Source organism: Rhipicephalus microplus, chromosome 8 (assembly GCF_043290135.1).
Source record: "Rhipicephalus microplus isolate Deutch F79 chromosome 8, USDA_Rmic, whole genome shotgun sequence".
Classification (NCBI taxonomy): Eukaryota; Metazoa; Arthropoda; class Arachnida; order Ixodida; family Ixodidae; genus Rhipicephalus; species Rhipicephalus microplus.
The window spans coordinates 49,654,808-49,663,730 of record NC_134707.1 but is presented as its reverse complement, the minus strand read 5'-3'; the positions used below and the strand labels follow the sequence as shown (position 1 = coordinate 49,663,730).

At 44.1% G+C, this 8,923-nt stretch overlaps 1 non-coding gene across 1 annotated transcript; it reads left to right on the top strand.

The window, feature by feature from the left end:
- Positions 1 to 5,561: 5,561 nt before the first annotated feature.
- On the top strand, positions 5,562 to 5,634 carry TRNAM-CAU (transfer RNA methionine (anticodon CAU)). Its single transcript has one exon. It is a non-coding gene; the product is annotated as a tRNA-Met (tRNA).
- The last annotated feature ends 3,289 nt before the right edge of the window (positions 5,635 to 8,923 follow it).

Genomic DNA, 8,923 nt, shown 5'->3' with positions numbered 1-8,923 from the left:
TAGCACAGTAATACCATGCCTCTCAACCAACTATAGCCCATGTTTCAACTCTGTTGGGATTGCTTGGACATAGGTGTGCGCTTTGGTAGATGATTGATACGTGGGGTTTAACGTCCCAAAACTACCATATGATTATGTGAGACGCCGTAGTGAAGGGCTCCGGAAATTTCGACCAACTGGTGTTCTTTAACGTGCCCTTACATCACACAGTACACTGGCATCCATAATTCCACCTCTATTGAAATGACATCGCCACAAACGGAATTGAACCCGTGACCTTCCGGTCAGCAGCTGAGTCCTCTAGCCACAGTTTCACCCAGGTGAGCTCGGGGTTCTCTTGTAGTGGATGGGGGGTAGGCGAAAACTTCCCTCTTCCCTCCATCTCTTTCCGAGGCCCTGCTTCTGAGCCCTGTAATTGTACAAGGTGGACGTATTTAGAAAAAAAAAACAAAAAAAAACGGCGAGGGGGGGGGGGGGGCGTGCCAAAGAAATTTGATTCACCTCCAGCCCACTGAAAATTAATCATCGACGCGCAGCATCTGATGCTAAGGAAGAATGACGTCAGCAAGGGCTGCACTATGACAAGGGCACACACGTAGTACATTCCGTGAGGAAGGGTCTACGAGATAGGCTAGGACAGCGCGCGTATCATGCCCAGGGAGAAGAATTCGACAACGAGCCTAAATTTCGAATCACTACCAACAGACAGCGAGTAAACTCATTCTATATAGATCCTCTGGCACACTGAACCATGGTAACTACCGAACTTCGCGTCATGCGCTCAGCGCTTCTTAAGATCCTGCTGCTGAGCAGGCATTTCAGTGTGAACAAGGGATCCGTACGCATCGTGAAAAATTATTATTATTTTGTTTCCACATTGATTAGTGTCCATCCTTTTATAGTAACAGACTGTGCCCCGTCGAACAGGGGGCGTAGCCAAGGGGTAAGTGGTTGGGGGGCTCAAATTTTTTCTCGAAAATTTTCATTTACGCTTGCGTATATATACACGCACACATACAAAAGCACGCACGAACATACGTGAGGTATGGTCTAACCACCCTCCCGAAAACTATTGTCGGCTACGCCTTTGTTTCCTTACTCTCTACAATAAAAACAAAAAGCGTTCTGGTCAAGCGAAAGCTCCTCGTTTTACAAAATGCAGAAAATCCTGGTGATTTGGACATGGTGCCAAATGGTGGTCTACAACCAATAAATCAGTAAATGAGTGATATATTGAAACGGACACCATAGATCAGACCTAAGTAGACGAATGCGGCTTACCAATGTTTGGGATGTCGGGAGCCGAACAAAGCTGCAGTCTGAGTGCTGCGATAGTGTGGTAACCGGACATGGAAGAGCTTGAATTGACCAATCAGGATAAAAAAAACATTGCAGTTTGCCATAAATCGTGCATGACTGGGCCACAAAAGAGCTAATTGATTGATTTGTAGGGTTTAACGTCCCAAAGCTACCCTATGATTATGACAGACGCCGTAGTGGAGGGCTACGGAAATTTCGAACACCTGGGGTTCTTTAACGTTCACCCAAACCTGAGCACACGGGCCTACGACATTTCCACCTCCATCGGAAATGCAGCCGGTCGCAGCCGGGATTCACACAGAAGAGCTAGTGGACAGCTTTCTGCTTATCGTGTTAACCATCTATACAGAAATTTACGACGGTCATTGAGCGTATGCTGGTTCATGTTGACGATAATAACATATGGCAAAGCTAGACCATAACGTCTTTGTTTAAACATAACTGACTGATAAAAAAATGAAAAGGAAGATCATTTTCTATTCGAGTCACCTTCGGCGAATGTATGTGGTACCATGCGGCTCGTTTATTCGCAACTCATTATTGTTGCAAAGAATGCCTTTGAAAGGTATAACATAGTTCTCGTGCTCGTCGTGCAAAATCGATATGCACGCTTCAAGGTGTGCTGCGTTTCGTATGCTTGCACCTGAAAAACAAGGTAACTCAGATAGCACCTCAGACAGCTACGAAAAAGCATGAGCTCGTGGTCCAATGGAATGGGTGGTATCTTCGCTGGCTTAGCGGAGGCGAACAGCGAGCACGGCATCAGTCGACAAGAGCGCGCGGCGACAGAGGACGACTGATAAGAACGACAGCGCAGTCGTTTGTACGCGGTTGCTTGGCAACGCACTCGACTGCAGACACAACCGATGAGAAGCTTCATTTACAGCGCTTGCGTGCGCATGGGAGTCCATACGTTTGGTATCGGAAGGTCGCAGAATCGGATTCTGGTCATGGCGGCATGATTTTCGGTGAAGGCGAAAAGCATTGAACTCCGAGCACTGTGTGTGAAGTGAGCGTATGTTCAAGCGCCCCAGATGGTCTAAATTTCCGGAGACCTCTTCCACGACGTCCATAACAACGATATCATGACTTTAAGACGTCAACCTTTACAAGGAATACACAAATGCGGAATACGCACTGTAGTCTAGGAAGTCATGATGGAAAACTAGTAACAGCATCATGAGTGTTACGTGAAAAAACTGCGATATGATAACTAAATGCACTGTTGTGGACTCCAAAAGCTTAGAACATTTGACGCTTTTTTTAGCGTGCAATGTCATCGCACATTCTACAATCCCCCTACCATTCCACTTCGCTCCCAATGCGGCAACCGCCACCGGAATCGAACCCACGACCATCGGGTCATCCACCGAGCACCGTAATGACTGTACCACTACGGCGGACAATGATGCAAAATAACTTCGTGTATTACTTTGGCGCAAGTACCAAAAAAGCATGGTTTGATCCCTGTAAACTATACACATATACACGGAAAGCATACCCGGGAAGCATATGAAAGGCAACTCGCTACTTACATTTTAATAGGACATATATCGTCATACTTTTTATGTTCTAGCAAGAAGATTAATATACGTTTCAAATGAATGTGACTTCATAATACTTCCGTGAACTTTCGTGAACACTACATTGGTATTTCTCTTTATATTCTTCACAACTGTACAAGTGTCAGTGGGCGCATTGATAAATACAAACCCGCTTATCCGGAACGCGCAGTCGTATCTACTGAGAAGCGTTTGAGAGGATATTCACGTTAATGTTGTTTCTTTGCTGCTGACTCCCTGTCAGCGCAGTGTCGTAGTTTATCGTGAATGCATTTGTGTGAGGACTGACGTGAATTTTTCTTTCCCTATTGTTGCTTTTAAGGAAATACTACTGGGAACTCAACACCGGCGTATCATTGCAACAATTGAGTGTATACAGCGCTCACGGATCAATACTTGGTATAAATCCACTTAATATACGTTGTGCAGTTTGTGCAGTTTCCCCGATAAGCAAATCATGTCACCACGAACATTGTCGTTAATAGTACTCTTGGCTATAACTTACGGGCTAGAGTCACAATTTCGGAGATAAGAGACAAAGGAAAAACAGTGGAAACAAAACTACCTTCATTGCTTAGCTGCTTAGCCCCGATTTTTCATATTTCCATGCGTGAGTAATGTATACGTTTGTCAACAACTTATTTGCTGTTGTCAACCGCAGGGTGCTCTTTCCAACCGATAACGCACGCACGTGTTCGTTCACTGTATTGACACATTTGGTGGAACAGTACCGATACAGATGTTGAAAGACGTGATTCAAGAAATGTCGACTGGTACAGCAAGCTTACACCACCTATCGCCTATCCAACCAAGAAGGAGTGGGAGGCGACCCTGTTTGCCTGTTCTGACTTTCAGGTACATAAGGACTTGGTTCGACAAGTCCAGGAAGCAGCCGATAACAATGGGGTCCCGTACTAGAGACCCCGACCTACTAGTTTATGGGTGCCGTCCTCTTTGAAGCAGTTTATGCATACCTTCTTTCTGTATACCAAATGTTCTTAACCACCACTAGGCCGACTAACCTTTCTACCTCGGGAGATTTTTGAAAGGCGCTCAACAGAACAAAGCTGTGGAAGCAGTAAACCCATCCACAAAAACACAACGTGGTGGTCTCGCACGAAGGCTCTGTGCACTGGCCATGAGCCAGATAGACGGAACTACGGAGTTTTTTTTTTTTTCTCGTCGCGATACGAGAATGCTCTCGTGGTTCGAGAGACGAGATGACGTCGGGAGTGCTAGAATTCCCATTGGAGCTGTATAGATGCGTGACCAGATCGCGTGGTTTCAACCGCGATAAGAATTGTTTTGGCGCTTGGTATCTGGCGTGGCGACGTTTAATCGTCACGGGTTCCCTTGACCTTGCCTAGATCTCCACCCCACATCTCTCCTTCACGATTTGTAAACCCAATCTCTGTGGTGTAGCTGACAATCAGTAGCATCTTGGCTCGCTTTCGTAAGGACATATGCTACCTAAACAACCTTAGATTGCATGTCTCATAACAGTCTTCTTGCTATCTAGCCCAAATGAACCTATACGTCGAAAACGAGATTTCGCGACTTTTTTGATGATGTTAGTCGGGGTCACGACTTCATCGCCAGAACCTGTTCAGCCATTAGAAGCACCTGTCCACGGGAAACTGCCGAAGATAGTAATAAGGTCAGCTTGATACAATAAAATATTGACATGCTTGATATCATATGAAGCTGGGCTTATTACAACCGAAGACCACCATGCCCGGTTCGTTAAAGAGCGTGGGTTGAAGGCATTGTTTACAATATAAATATAAAATTGAAGTTTGCGCTCAGCGTTATAGGCACACGTCCTGTGGGTGCAGGTGGTAAATAGCATAAAGTTTCCTGCAATATTTACTACAAGAAACTTTGGCCCAACAATCATTCCGCCACAATGGAAATGATTGGCATTGCACGGATTTGCTTGTCCTTTGTGCTTGAGGCTCCAAATGCACCTGTGGCTTGGCAGATTGCTGTGTATTAGGCTGATGTTGAGAATAAAAGAATGGCTCATATTGAACCTCGTGAGTGGTTTTGAATTGGTGAGCTTGAACTGGTTGATGTGGTGACGTAGGACTGCTAAACTTTAGCAAAACTTTGTGTAGCAACAAAGCAGCTGCAGCTGCCAGCAGCTGCAATAAAAACGAAGCTTACAGAAATCCGCGCACTACCCATCAATCCCTAATTCTCTAAATTATTTAGTTCATATGTTTAACTTTATTTTTTTAACAATATTGGACTAAAAGAAACCAAAACTATCGCAAGTATTTTTGTTTTTCTAATATAAGCTTTTCCGCACATCCTTCCCCCTTTTTGTCTTCTCTTTTCTACTGCATTTTATCTTTATTTTTGTTTCGGAATTTGTACTGCAACACGCCTGGTAGTTGATTACTTGTGGTGGGTTGTGCTATTTTTTTGGCAATCATCATCGTCATTATCACCATATTTGCTGAAACACGGCGCCTTGACAGCTGTTATTGACACCAGCGCCAAATTTCCCTCTGGCGTAGTGTTATGAAACTCAGTGCTAAAGGTAGCCGTTGAACGTTCGTAAGGCCTGCAAAGGCACCTGTGTAATGTGAATTACTGCCCGAAAGCGCAGGACCGTTATCTTGCTGGACACTTATTTGGTCAACTCAGCGTCTGCTTTGGCCGGCCCAGGCACCCGCCTCGGTAGCGCAGTAGGCAGCGCGTCAGTCTCATAATCTGAAGGTCGTGAGTTCGATCCTCACCCGGGGCATAGGCGGATATTTCTTACCACTTTTGTTAAAAACCTTTTTTGTCTTTTTTTAGAGGTTTTGTGCATTACGAGTGGACCAAGCGGCAGCGTCAAGTTAGTGCTAAAGAATTTAACGTTTCATCACGGGCTGCGGCACTTGAGACGCACAGAAGCCCTAGCATAAAGAAAAGAAATTAGATACAGCTTTTTATTGTAGGTGAGGCTTCATTAAGATAACGGAATCCCACCGATTTTTTTCCCCTGGTCCTGTATAGTTCTGTTTAGTGGCGGACTTTACATTTTCTTGTTTTTGTGTGACGTTTTTGTAGTACTTTATCCGCAAGAGAGGGAGGCGTGAAATTGCTGAGATTTGAGTTGATATATATTCATGATTGTTCCCAAGTAGACGTGGTTGGAATTGCGCGCTTATATTGTGTACGTCTCTTCCTTTCGTCTACGTATTTTTTGCCCTAAGAATTCAAAGATATTAAAAAGGTTGGCAGATGTAAAAAGATATAGCAGAAAGTCCAAGACCGCGTTGATTGGCGGATCATGGAAGAGGCCTTTGCCCTGCAGTGGGCACGGTCAGGCTGATGATGATGATGTTGAGGACGGTATATTGAGAACATTTAATCAACTTCTTACTTTTTGGAGTTGCACAAACTTTCTCGAATTTCGCCTAAATTTTGCCATGAGGGGTAATGCATTAAGGAGCAACTTTAGGTGAAAAAATTCTACCTATTTCGTGGATAATTTTTACAGAAGGCATACCAGTTAGGTTTTGTTATAATGTGAGAGTTTTCAGTAATTTAATTTCGAAGAGGCTTGAATATTTCATGAACAGATAAATGAAAAAATACTTCTAGAAATCAGATGCCTCTTCAGTGAGTGTGAATTATCTTGCTAAAACTTGAAAGTGCAATGTGTCTGTAGTTCATGTGGCCTTTATTGGGTAAACTTACCATCTCGCATTCATCGCAGGATCTTCATGGAAGACTGACACTGGAGTCATTTAAGCTTCAATTTTACTTAGTTCCAGAAGCGACTGGCTCTTCAACTGTCATGTGATGAAAGCTTTTTTATGCCTCTTTTACTGTTACTCTTTCAGAGGAAATAATAAAAAGGGCGATAAATATCTAGAGCGTTTATCCACTGTGGTACACCGAGATGTTGAAGACAAAACATATAGCTCCATTTTATGTAATTCCTCTCAATTGAATTTTTCACGTAAAGGTAAACGTGACATCTTTTCGAGTGGGTTTGTGTTGCAGACGGGTCTTCAGAGTCGGACCTATGTCCACTCGCTTTAGCACTAGCCCTCGCAAGGGGGGCCGCGGCCCATCTGACGCAGTAATTGTACAGAACAACAGTGAGCGCGGACCACAAGTCACGCATTGCTTTGTGTATAGGTTTAAGAAACACCACTCTTTCAAGGTGATCAACCTGAACTGTGGCCTTGTTGATGCATAATCCCCATTTCAGCTCGTGATGAATTCTGCATGTGCTCACTGCTAGTAGTGTTATACTCTCCTAACAGGCGAGACTCGGTTCGATGCATCCGGCTTAGAGGCATGGCATCATGCACTCTGCGTACCATGCAGTTTTACTTACTGCCAACTGGGGACACAACACCCACCGGCGGTGCGGATGCAAAATTTACAACGCTTCCCAGCACTATAGTCACAGTCGCAATGCTTGGCAACAGTATGCTTACTGCTACAGGCATTTATACTTGTTTATAATGGCTGATCGCTGAACTGGATGCAGTAGAACTCATTAAACATATATTCTGAGTTGGTGTTTTAAGCTACACTGCATCAGCGTGTATTTAGAAAGTACAATAATGTGTCAATTTGGTGAAAATTACCCTTAGGCATATGTTCGCTGAAGTCCGTTAGCTACTAGCAAAAAAAAAAAGAGAGAGAGAGAGAAACAGCGTGAAGAAGAGCTTCTTGTCAGTGATGTCGCCAAGAGGATTGAGCACCTATTTTCTAATTCATTTCCACGTCTATATGTAAAAACAGACGCACAAATACACACGCATACAATAACATCCCCACCCATGTTTTTTGTATCTTTTGTTGCACAATCGTGTTACACGTGTTGCCGCATTTATGCGGAAGCTGCCCCACAATATTTGCAAACCTCTACAGTTAGCTCTTCAAGACTCTTCCGATGACATTGCTCCCGACACGATTGGTCGAGTTTGTTGTGTAACTAACGTGGCCCCCCTAAGATAGCTTAACAGTGTTCGATCCAGCATGGATGAGAGGGGACGAGTTGCGCGAATAGCAAAACTATGACGACCAACGATTGCACCCCCTATTACCGTTTCATTGTTCGCGTAATTGTCTTTAGGAGCGCACACTCATCGAAGAAAGTGTTTTGTCTCATCTTCTTTCCCCGCCATCTCAACCGCGTCAGATCAGGTAGAGGTACTGTTTGTTGATTTGCCACGCCCTCCTGTCAATCTTTGGCTATGCTGATAATCATTCTGGTGTGTTGACCAGGCTTAGCACCAGGAATCGCAGCCAGAGTAGAGACCGCTACTAATTTTTGCAATATACACCCCTATATTAGGAACATCCACCTAGACACTCGTTATTGCCAACAACACGCGGAATGAAGCAGCCCAGCGAGCCACTACGGTCGGGAGGACATTTGAGGATCGAGAAAAATCGCTGAAAACACTTTAAAGTACTCCTATCAGCGATAGATCTAACCATGATGAGTACCTTTTAAAGTACATCTGTAAACTCACCTATAGTCGATTCATTCAGAATAAGATGAAGCGGTGAGTCTGAATCTGAGCGAGTCAAAGTCAATGGTACTTTGGTGTGTTTGAACCTTAGCGGGTTTGATTTAGAAAGGTTTCAGTGAGTGTACGTGGGTCTGAGTGAGGGCTGTAGAAGTGTGTGTGTTAGTCCAAGTGAGCCTCAAGGGCGAGGTATATTTCATGAGTGAGTCTGAGTGAGCTCCGCATTCTTTTGATCAACTCTCGTCCTATTTACCCAGCTTCAGAATTATTATCAGCCTTATGTCACTTGACATTCTTGCCGATTACGTCTAGAATCACATAAACGCAGTATCGTTCATATGTCAGCTTCATATTAGCTTAATAACAACGGACCTCTTGTTGACCCTAAGAACCTCTCTCGGGTGAGAGCCTGACCCTTCGCCATTCGTTTACAAATGAAGGTCATGTTGAAAACATCTTGCGTGAATCATCACTCTCAGTAAAAAAGTACTTAGTGAATTGGAACCATCGATAGTTCATATTTAGAGATACGAGAGTGTGTCAGATAAAAGC